Raw genomic sequence first — 13,075 nt, 5'->3', positions numbered from 1 at the left:
ACAGGAGCTGATGGAGGAAACCAGACACCTCCTAATGTAGATGGTAATGAAACACACCACTTTGTTCTAAGACCGAACTAAGAACAAGAAAAATTAGGCACATTCAATTGATGTCTTGATCTGTTTAGTTGTCTGAAGGTAAATAGAAAGGCTAACATTGTAAATGATTCCTCAAAGCTTTATTATGATACAGTTTTTACTGTTGTTGAAATTCATATTTGCAATATACTCATGTCAAACACCTAGGTGTAATTGGAATGACCTTGTTAAATTATACTGGACAAAAATAAAACCTCTCATGCAACAATTTCAATGATTTTAATGAGTTAGAGTTGATATAAGGAAATCAGTCAATTTAAATTCCTTAGTCCCTAATCTATGGATTTCAAATGACTGGGCAGGGGCACTGTAAGGTCCTGCTTTTCTTTTTTTAGTCAACCTTGTTTTCTTTTTCTTTGTGTTTATGAACGTAGCCCTGTTTCTTTGTGTTCTGGAACGTAGCCCTGTCTTTCATTTTTGTTCATTGATTTCACCTGTGTTCGTTTCTCACCTGGTCTCATCAGCTCAGCTCTGTGCGTAAACTGTGGGAGCAATTATTAGGAAATGGAAGACATACAAGACCACTGATAATCTCCCTCGATCTGGTGCTCCACGCAAGATCTCCCCCCGTGGGGTCAAAATGATCACAAGAACAGTGAGCAAAAATCCCAGAACCACACGGGGGGACCTAGTGAATGACCTGCAGAGAGCTGGGACCAAAGTAAAAAAAGCCTACCATCAGTAGCACACTACGCCGCCAGGGACTCAAATCCTGCAGTGCCAGACGTGTCCCCCTGCTTAAGCAAGTACATGTCCAGGCCCGTCTGAAGTTTGCTAGAGAGCATTTGGATGATCCAGAAGAAGATTGGGAGAATGTCATATGGTCATATGGTCAGATGAAACCAAAAACTCAACTCGTCGTGTTTGGAAGACAAAGAATGCTGAGTTGCATCCAAAGAACACCATACCTACTGTGAAGCATGGGGGTGGAAACATCATGCTTTGGGGCTGTTTTTCAAAGGGACCAGGACGACTGATCCGTGTAAAGGAAAGAATGAATGGGGCCATGTATCGTGAGATTTTGAGTGAAAACCTCCTTCCATCAGCAAGGGCATTGAAGATGAAACGTGGCTGGGACTTTCAGCATGACAATGATCCCAAACACACCGCCCGGTCAACGAAGGAGTGGCTTCATAAGAAACATTTCAAGGTCCTGGAGTGGCCTAAACCTTGTGAAGACTTACGGAAAACGTTTGACCTCTGTCATTGCCAACAAAGGGTATATAACAAAGTATTGAGATAAACTTTTGTTATTGACCAAATACTTATTTTTCACCATCATTTGCAAATATATTCATTAAAAATCCTACAATGTGATTTCCTGGATTTTTTTTCTTCTCATTTTGTCTGTCATAGTTGAAGTATACCTATGATGCAAATTACAGGCCTCTCTTATCTTTTTAAGTGGGTGAACTTGCACAATTGGTGGCTGACTAAATACTGTTTTTGCCCCAGTGTATGTCCATCTCTATTAACCACCTCATTGCCGAAGAACTCTGCCAGCCAGGAATCCGAAACCTTCTTTTTTCATGATTCCGTCATCCCGTCCAAGTCTTCCAGAGCCCATGCAGTTGGGCCATGCTCCTCTCCTGTGGATCGAATGTCAAAAGCGGATCCAAGAAGGGCTCTGCCTATACTGTGGAGGGAAAGATCATCTACTCAGCCATTGCCCTGTTTACCCCCCACAGAGAGATGAGAAGGGTCACCCCCCGCTGACTTGCAGGTAGGCGTATCCTTATTTCGAATTATCTCCCTGAAGCAATTCTCAGTCCCAGTATTGATAATCGCGAATGGGGTTACCAAGTACGTAGAAGGCTTGATAGTTTCGGGAGCAGCAGGTAATTTTATCGATCACCAGCTAGTACAAGAACTTGACATTGATCAAACACCTGTCACCCCTCCCTTAAGCATTAACACCCTGGACGGGCAGCCATTGGGCAGCCATTGATACAGAGTGGAACCACTGGTTGGAGGGCGAACAACCTCCCTTTCTCGTCCTAACAGATCATCGTAATCTGGAATATATCAAAGGGGCCAGAGGTTAAACTCCAGACAAGCCCCCTGGGCTCTCTTCTTCACACGCTTCCACTTTCATGTTACTTACATCCCTGGAAAGAAAAATGTAAAAGCTGATGCTCTCTCCCATCAATTTGACTTTCCGACCAGTAACTCAGACCCTACACCCATTCTTCCTTCCTTTTGCTTCATGGGACTGGTACAGTGGGAGGTTCACTCGGCCATACAAGAAGCCCAAACCTCAGACCCGGCTCCTCCTGAGACACCAGCTGGGAGGAGTTACGTACCAGCAGCTGTTAGACCCCAACTGATGCAATGGTGTCACACGTCCTTGGGGTCAGGACATCCGGGCATTACACAAACCACCGATCTTCTAGCCCGGATTTTCTGGTGGTCCTCACTAGCATCCGACGTAAGGGATTACGTACTCTCCTGTCCAGTCTGCGCCTAAACCAAAAGCCCTCGTCATTTCCCTTCCGGGAAGCTTCAACCTTTGCCAAACCTTCACAGACCCTGGTCCCACATAGCTGTTGAATTAATCACAGACCTTACTGAATTCTCTAGTAACACTACCATCCTTGTCATAGTAGACCGTTTTTCAAAAATGTGTCGTCTGGTTCCTCTTCCTCATCTACCTAACGCCATGGAATTGGCGGAGTGTATGTTCCAGCAGGTGTTCTGTCTGTATGGGATTCCGGAGGATATCGTCTCTGACCGCAGGCCCCTGTTTGTCTCCTGGGTGTGGCGAGCCTTCTGTGACCGACTGGGGGTTGCCCTCAGCCTCTCCTCCAGGTACCACTCCTAGACCAACGGGCAGACAGAACACCTGAACCGAGAAATAGGGAAGTAAATAGGGAAGTACCTCCGCCAACAGTTCTGCCTCTCCGCACGACTGGAGTCGGTATATAGCCTGAGCCAAATACACTCAGAACTCGTTCAAGCACTCATCCCTCCGCCTTAATTTGTTTCAGTGTGTCCTTGTTTACCAACCCCCCCATGTTTCCGTGGGAGGTTTGAGCCTGGTACTGTCCCTGTTGTCGACGTCTGGTTTTGGCGTAGTGAGCAGGTATGGAAGACCGCTCACCGGCATCTGCAGGAAGCCTCTAATAACCAGAAACGCTTTGCCGACAGACGCTGCCGACCACTCTTTCACCCCAGACAGCGTGTGTGGCTCGCTACCAGAGACATCTGGCTCCGCCTCCCCTGCAAAAATGTCTGTCCTCGCTTCATTGCTCCCTTCAAGATAACCTATTGCATCAACCCTGTCACGTACCGCCTCCAATTACCTCATCAGTATAACATCTTCTCGTCCTTCCATGTGTCTCTGTTAAAACAGTCTTCTTCATCCTCCAGTCTCAACCCGCAGTGCACCCCCACCGTTGGACGTTGGAGGGGAACCTGCCTACGCCATACGGGCCATCCTTGATTCCAAAAGCCTGAGAGGTCGCATCCACTACCTAGTGGACTGGGAACGTTATGGGCCTGAAGACCGGTCCTGGGTCCCCGACCAATACATCGTCGACCCAGAGATGATCCAGCACGCCGGACCTCGCTCCCGAGGTAGGTGTCCGCCTCTGCACCCCCACCCACACACTCCACCCTCCGGTACCATTTGGTTATCAGGAGGATAGAGGTAGGAAAGGAGTATGGTATGGACTTGTACACATCAATATCAAAGGAATGTTACTAGATGACATCACATGCATAGATGAATATTAACAATTTACCTTACTGAAAAAGTTGTACCCCCTTTGGGGGTGGGGGGTGTACTGTAAGGTTCTGCTCATCAGCTCCCTATTTAGTTCAGTTCTTTCTGTTTGTATTTTTTAGGTATCGTTTGTTTTTTAACTGCCTACCTGTGTTTGACCATTGCCTGTGACCACGATTCCTGCCTTCTGCAAAGACTTAATAAACATCTGCCGTGCTCTGCTCGTGAATCTACACCTTTTTCTCCCTGAGTATTCATTACAGGCACAGCCATGGGTGGACCTGGGAGGGCATAGGCTCACCCACTTGGGAGGCAGGCCCACCCACTGGGGAGTCAGGCTCAGCTAATCAGGATTAGTTTTTCCCCACAGGGCTTTATTACAGAAATACATACTCCTCCGCTTCATCAGCTGTCCAGGTGGCTGGTCTCAGATGATCTTGCAGGTGAAGAAGCTGAATGTGGAGGTCCTGGGCTGACATGGTTACAGGTGGTCTGCGTTTGTGAGGCCGGTTGGACGTACAGCCAAATTTTCGAAAACAACGTTGGAGACAGCTTACGGGAGAGAAATTATAATTTAATTATCTGGCAATAGCTCTGTAGGACATTCCTACAGTCAGCATGCCAATTGCACATTCCCTCAAACCTTGAGACATCTTTGGCATTGTGTTGTGTGACAAAACTGCACACTTTAGAGTGGCCTTTATTTGTCCCCATCACAAGGTGCACCTGTGTAATGACTATGCTGTTTAATCAGCTTCTTGATATGCCACAGCTGTGGATGGATTATCTTGGCAAAGGAGAATGCTCACTAACAGGGATGTAAACACATTTGTGCACAACATCTGGAAAAAATAAACTTTTGTGCATATGTAAACTTTGGGGGATATATGACACATGGGACCAACCCTTCACATGTTGCATTTATATTTTTGTTCATTACATTCGTGGCAGTCATATTTGCTAAAGAAAAACAACTGACATCTCACTTTTTCCCTTGACATAGTCAGTTTGGCTATCTATGTGGTCCATATTGTGAGTTGTCTTATATCATGTTAAATAAAGTTGACAGTAGAGCCAACACCCTAAACCTCTGGTCTGAGACTTTGTTTTCCCAAGGCGGCAAAGAACTCTCCACGGTTTCTGTAGCTTGCGGTACTTCCATTTGACAAAATGGATCCGTTTTCTTTTGTCATCATGTTCTCTAAATAAGTATATTGTAGACATCTGTCTGCAGAGGCATACTATCTGTCATGGATGGTGAGGTCTTTCTCAAGTCCTGGACTTAGTAGTCCTCTTGGCTTCTTGGGGTGGGATAGCTCTTTTCATTTAGAGGGCTTCAGCTTCTTGGGATGGGATAGCTCTTTTCATTTAGATGGCTTCAGCTCCTTGGGATGGGATAGCTATTTTCATTTAGAGGGCTTCAGCTTCTTGGGATGGGATAGCTCTTTTCATTTAGAGGGCTTCTTGCCAGGAGAGCCCTGATTTATTGAGTTCCTAGAGAGTGGAACTTCTGTAGTTGTTTATTGTCCTTCCCTGTTTTCTTTTAGCCACTTGCCTAAGTAATTATTCTACATTCACTAAAACATAATGTCATTATTATTACGCATATACTGTACATACTGTACTGGTTGTTGGCCCATCTGACCAAGGAGAAGAGGATAAACAAAGCGTGAAAGAGTGAATGATTCTCCCTGTGAGAATGTCAATAACCCATGAAGTAGAATGACTTGACAGACATACATCCTCTAGCGTTTTCCTTGGCCCCTCAGTTGCACATCCAAAAAGGAGGTTGATGTGGTACATTTCTGTCATCCTGTGTTCTGAAATATGGAAGTACACATGGCGAATGGAAAAATGTAGGTTCATTTAGAAGAATGAACTTTACCATAGTGTATGTTTGGGGAGCACTTCATGTGGTCAGTTTCTTTCTGTCAACACAGACAGTAAAGTCTACCATGTAAAGCAGTCAAACTGTGTATGCTCACACATAGACAGGATTTCCATATTCAGTGGTACACACATGGATGCTGGCACACTAAGAGTAAGTAGATCATTTCGTACCCTGTCAAACTTTTACAAGCTTTGGTTGACTGTACATTATGTTGAGTGAAGTTGCTCTAACTAGTCTAAGGTCTTAAACATAGAATGAATGCATAATAATATAATCAAATACAATTAGCGTTTTACAGGTCCAATGAATTAAGAACATTGTTGAAATATGCACGCATCCCGTATCTTTATATTTTTACTAAAAGCAAAATACATCTTCTTCAACTCATTACGGAACTACTTAATGTTCTCCAGGGAGACACAAGAGTCTTCACAGATTCTATAAATAACACTCATTCGAAAATGATACCATGAGACAATTTATTGGTTGGCACCATTTCAAAGGCAGTCAAGATCATACTGTACAGTCATCTAATGTGGTCTAATTTGACATTATTGAATGTGGTGCGTTCTTAAGTTAAGTTCAATTGGCATCATAAGTTCATCACCATGTCACTTCCTGTTGGCTTTCAAACCAAAGAATCTGCCACAAAGGTTTAGTCAAGGATGAACACGCTCCAAGAGGAACACAGACACGAGGAGAGAAAGTGTTCTGGTTTAATTGCGGTGGTTGTATCTAACGACAATAATTAAAACTTGGAGCGTGAATAATAATCAAGTTTCATTTTGATATTGTGAGTTCAGTCTAATTTACTCATGAAAGCTTATGAAATTCAGCTAATCAACCAGTCATTCAATTTCTCCGCTCTTACTTTTCTGCTTAATATCTTTGACGTGTTCCCTAAAACAGAGATATGGGGCTGGTACTGCAATTGGCCTGGCCGTCACTTTAGAGACGCTGCCTGAGGCCCCCAGCCTGCCTCAGTCAAGACGAAGACATCGGACTGGCATGATCTACAGGCCTTCACCGGAACCACAGCTGCTAAGAACACTGCACTGGTAGGTTATACAGCCTATATAACACTGTTCTAGGATTATAACATGTTATAATGTGGGTTATATCATTTCCATGTATTTTTGGTTGTCAAAAGTATTATGAATCCCACAACCCTACGACAGTCAGAATACAGTCAGAATACAGTCAGAATACAGTCAGAATACGTTTCAGATGCCCGAGACTTACAAATGTCGAGTAATACACAGTGGCGATATGGGTCCATTTATGTCCTACAACAAGGGGCTGGAGAGAGAGGAAATGTCCTCGATCTACCCCCCCTGCCTGAGGCAGAGTGCCTCTTGGACAATTAGGAAATAAGAGCTTCCTGTTAAGGAGTGCTCAGCCCGAGAATTGAGAGAAAAGGGGAGAGAGAACGCAGGAGAGAGGAAGAAAGAGGGTTCTAGAGATGGAGCGCGCAAGGGTAATTGCTTTGCTTTGTTACCATGGACACCTGAAAATACTTCCTGTTTTTTTACCCATCAAAGAGAACAGCAGGTCACTTGAACTGTAGAAAACATAGCTCTACATTTTGATGTCTGAATGTTGTTGTTTCTATGTCATTTTTTCTATCTAACAATTTCACTATTGATAGTTGTTAAAGCATTTACAAATTGTGTATGAAATATATTTATGTGCATTTTTTTTAAAGTTTAAAATTGGTACATTTTGTTAGTCAACATACTCAATTTAGCATCAGTCTCACACTCACTTCTACCGCACAGTTAACAGGCAAGAACAAGCCAGTAGCATTCTCTTAATCTCGTGAGTACTGTACTGTAGATGGTGAATAAAAAGTTAGCAATGGCACCAGTTATATTCCGTCCTTCAAAAGAGCCAGATGGAATGGCTAAAGTTTCAGTCAAAATATTGTTTTTGGACCGAGGTGTGCACACTCCCCCATTCCCTCCCCGTTCATCTCTCTTTCTCTCTCTCTCTCGCTCCTTTATTTATATCTCCCTCTCTTCTTTATTTTTCTCTCCCTTTCAAAGCTGTGTTTTATTAGCTCATGTCACAGGGACCCTCTTAGAAAACCAACAGTACTCTTCAGAATGGTGCTTGTGAGGAGGGGTCTGGTTGGTCCGTGTTGAGCCAGGCAGCCAGGCTCGGCCGGGCCGGTATGTGGTATGTGCTTGGTGGTGATTGTGAGCCGCGGCCTCCCCTCTGTCTGCAGGGCCGAACACACACAGAGCAACCTTGTGTGGAGCAGAGGGCTGGGCAGACACGCTGAAGTCAGCTCACACCACACAGCGCACACAGGCAGAGAAAACGCACACCGCCACCGCCGCTCCCTCCTTCTTACACACACATACGCAAACGTGCGCACACTCACACACACGTTACCTAAGGTAATACATCACATTACAGCTACTCTATGTGCCTCTATGCTGGCAAATACCATGTAAAATGTAAGTCAGCATTATGCAATATTTACTCCCATACATTTAGTCACTCATGAACACACAAACCCACAGTGATGGACAGACACATGAACACACAAACCCACAGTGATGGACAGACGCATTAACACGAAAAACCCACAGTGATGGACAGACACATGAACACACAAACCCACAGTGATGGACAGACACATGAACACACAAACCCACAGTGATGGACAGACACATGAATACAGACAAGAGGAGAAGTACACATTAATCAGGTGACAGTGCATCAGTAGCTCTCACCCCGGACAACACCAGTAGTGACATTATAAAAATAAGCATCAATCCAGCTGGCCTTCCATAAGTCTGTCAGTGAGTTCATTACAATAATTACTTTAATTTGCTGTTGATGATTTAACGATAAAGCAACAGGAAAAAAATCTGAAAGAAAGCACAGTGAAAGGAGTTTTCAGGGGAAACGCCATGCAGAGTTTCCTGTTGCTCTCCCGTCACCTTGCCTTCGACAGAACGCTTTGTGTTCCACCACTGGCACAGCCCACAGTCTCTGGACCCATGGCACGGACACAGAGCCACTCCCTCTGCCACAAATGCGCACACACACGCACACATGCACACACACACACACACATACACACACATCCGCATGCACTTTTACACACACACACACATCCACATGCACTCTTACACAAAATTGTACACACACACACACACACACACACTAAAATAGAAAACACATCCTCACACCCAGGGCCGTGGTATAGACAGAGTCTCCAGACAGGCCAGACAGGTCCTTGTTGGAGAGGGACAGCATGTTCCCTGGTAGCCCTACCAACTCCTGCATTCAAGCACTGTACACTGTACCAGGCGACACTGCAATAGAGAGCCAATCCCTCCTCTTCCTCCTGCTCCTCCTCCTCTACCCTGCCCAGCCCAGACCAACTGACAGACAGACAGACAGCCAGGCTCTGGGGCTCAGTCTCCCCTTTTGGGAGAGAGACAGGGAGAGAGAGAGCCCAGGCCAGGCCTCCAAAGCCTGGCCCCCTCACACAGGGGGGAGCCCCAGACAAAACCAAGACGGCAAGAGTCCAGTAAGTATTTGCATGCGTGCCTGCATGTGTTCATGTGGTACTCTTCAATAGAAGAAAAGAATGGGGAGCTTTCTTTGCTTTGCAGACCTTATATGAAGAGAGACATAATACAATTCTATCCTGTTGAACACTGAGACCCTAAAGTTTGTCTATCATCCTGTTTCATTCCTGCGATGATTCAACTCCCGAATTGTTATTGTTCTATGGACCCTATCATACATTAGTGTAAAGATATCCTTGGCGACAAAGAGATCCCCTCGTTTAAAAAACAAACAGATTAGTGGATTTCCATTGCCCAGAATCATGTCAACAATACAGTGCAATCAATACTAATATGTTTGCACGGAGATAAATTATTGATTCCCCAAACATCAGGGGGTCCCGGTGTTTTACCCCAATCTATATTAACAGTATCCCCCTTTTCAGTTCGACTTTCTGTAATCCATATTACACTCATATTTCCAACACATCACTCCTCATATAATATTATGAATCTGTACTTTAGTGCATTGATTGATTTCAGGGATGTATAAAATACAAATGTAGGAGTATTATTCAATATTATTAGATTTTGAGATTGCATTTTTCTGTGACTGGAAAATACCCAGATAAAAATAAGCTCCTCTTCTGAGCTATTCTTATGTGAAAGGACTTACTGTGGATATATTATTTAGTTGATACTAAGGCCAATTTGGTTTGTTCAAAATATTGAAGAGAGGAAATCTATCATTTGGAGGAAGGGGGAAATGACCTACAGTAATGATGCAGGCTGCCAAAGAAAAGATCCAACTTTCCTCTAGCTGCTTTGGGTGATTTTATCAGGTATTAGTTTAACTCAATAAAATGAATAGCCTACATTTCCTGAATATTGTGGTTCTTTTTAAAACAACAAGACTGTAATGTATTTGTCAAAATGGCAAAAATACATAGGGATGAATGAGCTCCAATTATAAATATAAATATAAACTTGAAGATCTTATCGAAGTATGCGTCACCGCAATCTCATAAATGATATATTTAGTGCCAAGGGAATTTCACATTTGTTTGGGAACTTTCTGCTGCTAGGTCAACACTCCAGAAGAATTGGACAACATGGAGGAAGTTGTGTGTACCAGTAGCACTCAACATATTATTCATTCTCACACAAGGCCTTCCATACAGAAGGTGGGCAGTTCCTCTGACACAGTTCATATTAAGTCAGACAGGGCCAGTTAAGGACCCGGCAGCCTGATTGGGCATTCAGCAGCAACAGTTGAGTTGGAGTCAGAGGATCAGCTGCAAAACAACTTGGAATGTATTTAACAGTGCAGGTGAGGAAGACTGGATCCCCACACTGTAGGTTATACAAAATATACAGGTGATGAAGACTGGATCCCCACACTGTAGGTTATACAAAATATACAGGTGATGAAGGTGATCAAAAACAATCAGCGTATTTACCAATTGCAAAATGACCTCAACCTGAGAACTAAGGCTAAACTCCTCAAACTCAGGGAACGTGTCTGAGTAGGCCTACAAGGCAAAGCTGTAGTAATAGCATGCGACCTAGACAAACAGCTCTCCATGAATGAGGATCCTATAAAATAAGGCACATTCTAAAATGGCCTATCCTCACCTGGCATAAACCATTCACACCTTTCGGCTACACAGGTAAATGCTTAATAAACCGTGATACTGTGATAATACACTTGAAATGGAAATACTATTGCACTCCTTTACATAACAATGGCAATGACATTCTCGTTACTGAAAACAAAGACACAAGCAGCTTCTTGCTTTAGCTTATCGTGGACACTGCCATTGGGTGCAGCGAAACCACCCACATTTATAATTCGACAAATCCCATGCAACCGCGTTAGAAGTTCATGTAGCCTAATTACAAGTTAAAACACTTGAATGTGCTTATGTTCTATTGTCTACACCTGGATTAGACTGACAAGGTATAAATCCCACCATCCAAATTAACATGAAAACATGCATTAGCCTACTTCTCCAAGACAAGCTCAAAGCTTTTTGTGCTTGCTTCGAGGCAATCAACCGAGTCACTCCTAAGAGGGCCCTCGCTGCTGAAGAGGACTGTGAGCAGACTTGAGTAAGACGTTCAATCGTGTGAACACTCTCAAAGCAGCCAGCCCAGATGGCATCCCCAGCCGCGTCCTTAGAACTTGCGCGAAACAGCTGGCTGGAGTATTTATGGACATATTCGACCTCTCCCTCCCTGTCCCAGTCTGTGATCCCCATAAGCTTCAAGATGTCCACCACTTTCCCTGTACCCAAGCAAACAAAGGTAACCTGCCTAAATGACTATCACCCTGTAACACTCACTTCTGTCATCATGAAGTGCTTTGAGATGCTCATCAAGGACAAAATCAGCTCCACCCTACCGGACACCCTGGACCCATAACAATTTGCATATCATCCCAACAGATTGATACACGATGCAATCACCATTGCTCTGCACGCTGTCCCTTCCCACCTGGACAAGAGGAATACCTATGTGAGAATGCTGTTCGTCAACTACAGCTCAGCTTTCAACACCATAGTACCCTCCAGGCTTGTCACTAAGCCCAAGGCCCTGGGTATGAACACCTCCCTCTGCAACTGGATCCTGGACTTCCTGAAAGCCAGACCCCAGGTGGTGAGGGTAGGCAACAACACCTTTGCCACGTTGACTATTCTCAACACGGCCTCCTGGAGGGGTGCGTGCACAGCCCCCTCCTGTACTCCCTGTACACCCACGACTGCGTGGCCATGCACAACTCGGACAACACCACCATGCACAACACCATCATTAAGTTTTCCGATGACACAACGTTGGTGGGCCCGATCACTGACGGCAACGAGTCAGCCCACAAGGAGGAGGTTAGAGCCCTGACAGAGTGGTGCCAGCCTCTCCCTCAACGTCAACAAGTCAAGGAGCTGATCGTAGACTACAGGAAGCAGGGGAGGGGGCACGCCCCTATTGACATTGAATTGGCTGCAGTGGAGAGGGTAAAAAGCTTAAAGTTCCTCGGTGTGCACATCACAAAGGACCTGATATGGACCAGTCACACTGACACCGAGGTGAAGAAGGTGCAACAACCCCTCTGCAACCTCAGGTGACTGAAGAAATATGGCATGGGACCTCAGATCCTCAACAAGTTCTATAGCTGCACCATCAAGAGCATCTTGACCAGTTTCATCCCTGCCTGACATGGTAACTGCACCACCCTCAAACGAATGGCTCTACAGAGGGTGGTGCAGACGGCCCGACCCATCCCTGGGGGCGGGCTCCCTGCCCTCCAAGAAATCTACAAAAGGTAATCCTTGAGGAAGGCCTGGAAGGTTATCAAAGACTTCAGTCACCGAGCCATGTACTGTTCACTCTGCTACCATCCGAAAAGCAGTATCGGAGCATCGAGACAGCTTTTATCACCAGGCCATCAGACTGTTGAACAGCTGTCTCCCTGCACAGATCTGCACCTTGTAGACTATCTGCACCTTGTAGACTTTGTAGACTATCTGCTCCTTGTAGACTATCTGCACCTTGTAGACTATTTGCACTGACTCCCCGCACATCCAACCCTTACACATATACAGTTGAAGTCTGAAGTTTACATACACTTAGGTTGGAGTCATTAAAACTAGTTTTCAACCACTCCACAAATTTCTTGTTAAATTAACAAACTATGGTTTTGGCAAGTCAGTTAGGACATCTACTAGTAATTTTTCCAACAATTGTTTACACTTGTAATTCATTGTGTCACAATTCCAGTCGGTCAGAAGTTTACATACACTAAGTTGACTGTGCCTTTAAACAGCTTGGAAAATTCCA

The sequence above is a fragment of the Oncorhynchus mykiss genome, chromosome 6, assembly GCF_013265735.2.
Source record: "Oncorhynchus mykiss isolate Arlee chromosome 6, USDA_OmykA_1.1, whole genome shotgun sequence".
Classification (NCBI taxonomy): Eukaryota; Metazoa; Chordata; class Actinopteri; order Salmoniformes; family Salmonidae; genus Oncorhynchus; species Oncorhynchus mykiss.
Note: the sequence above shows the minus strand (reverse complement) of the source record.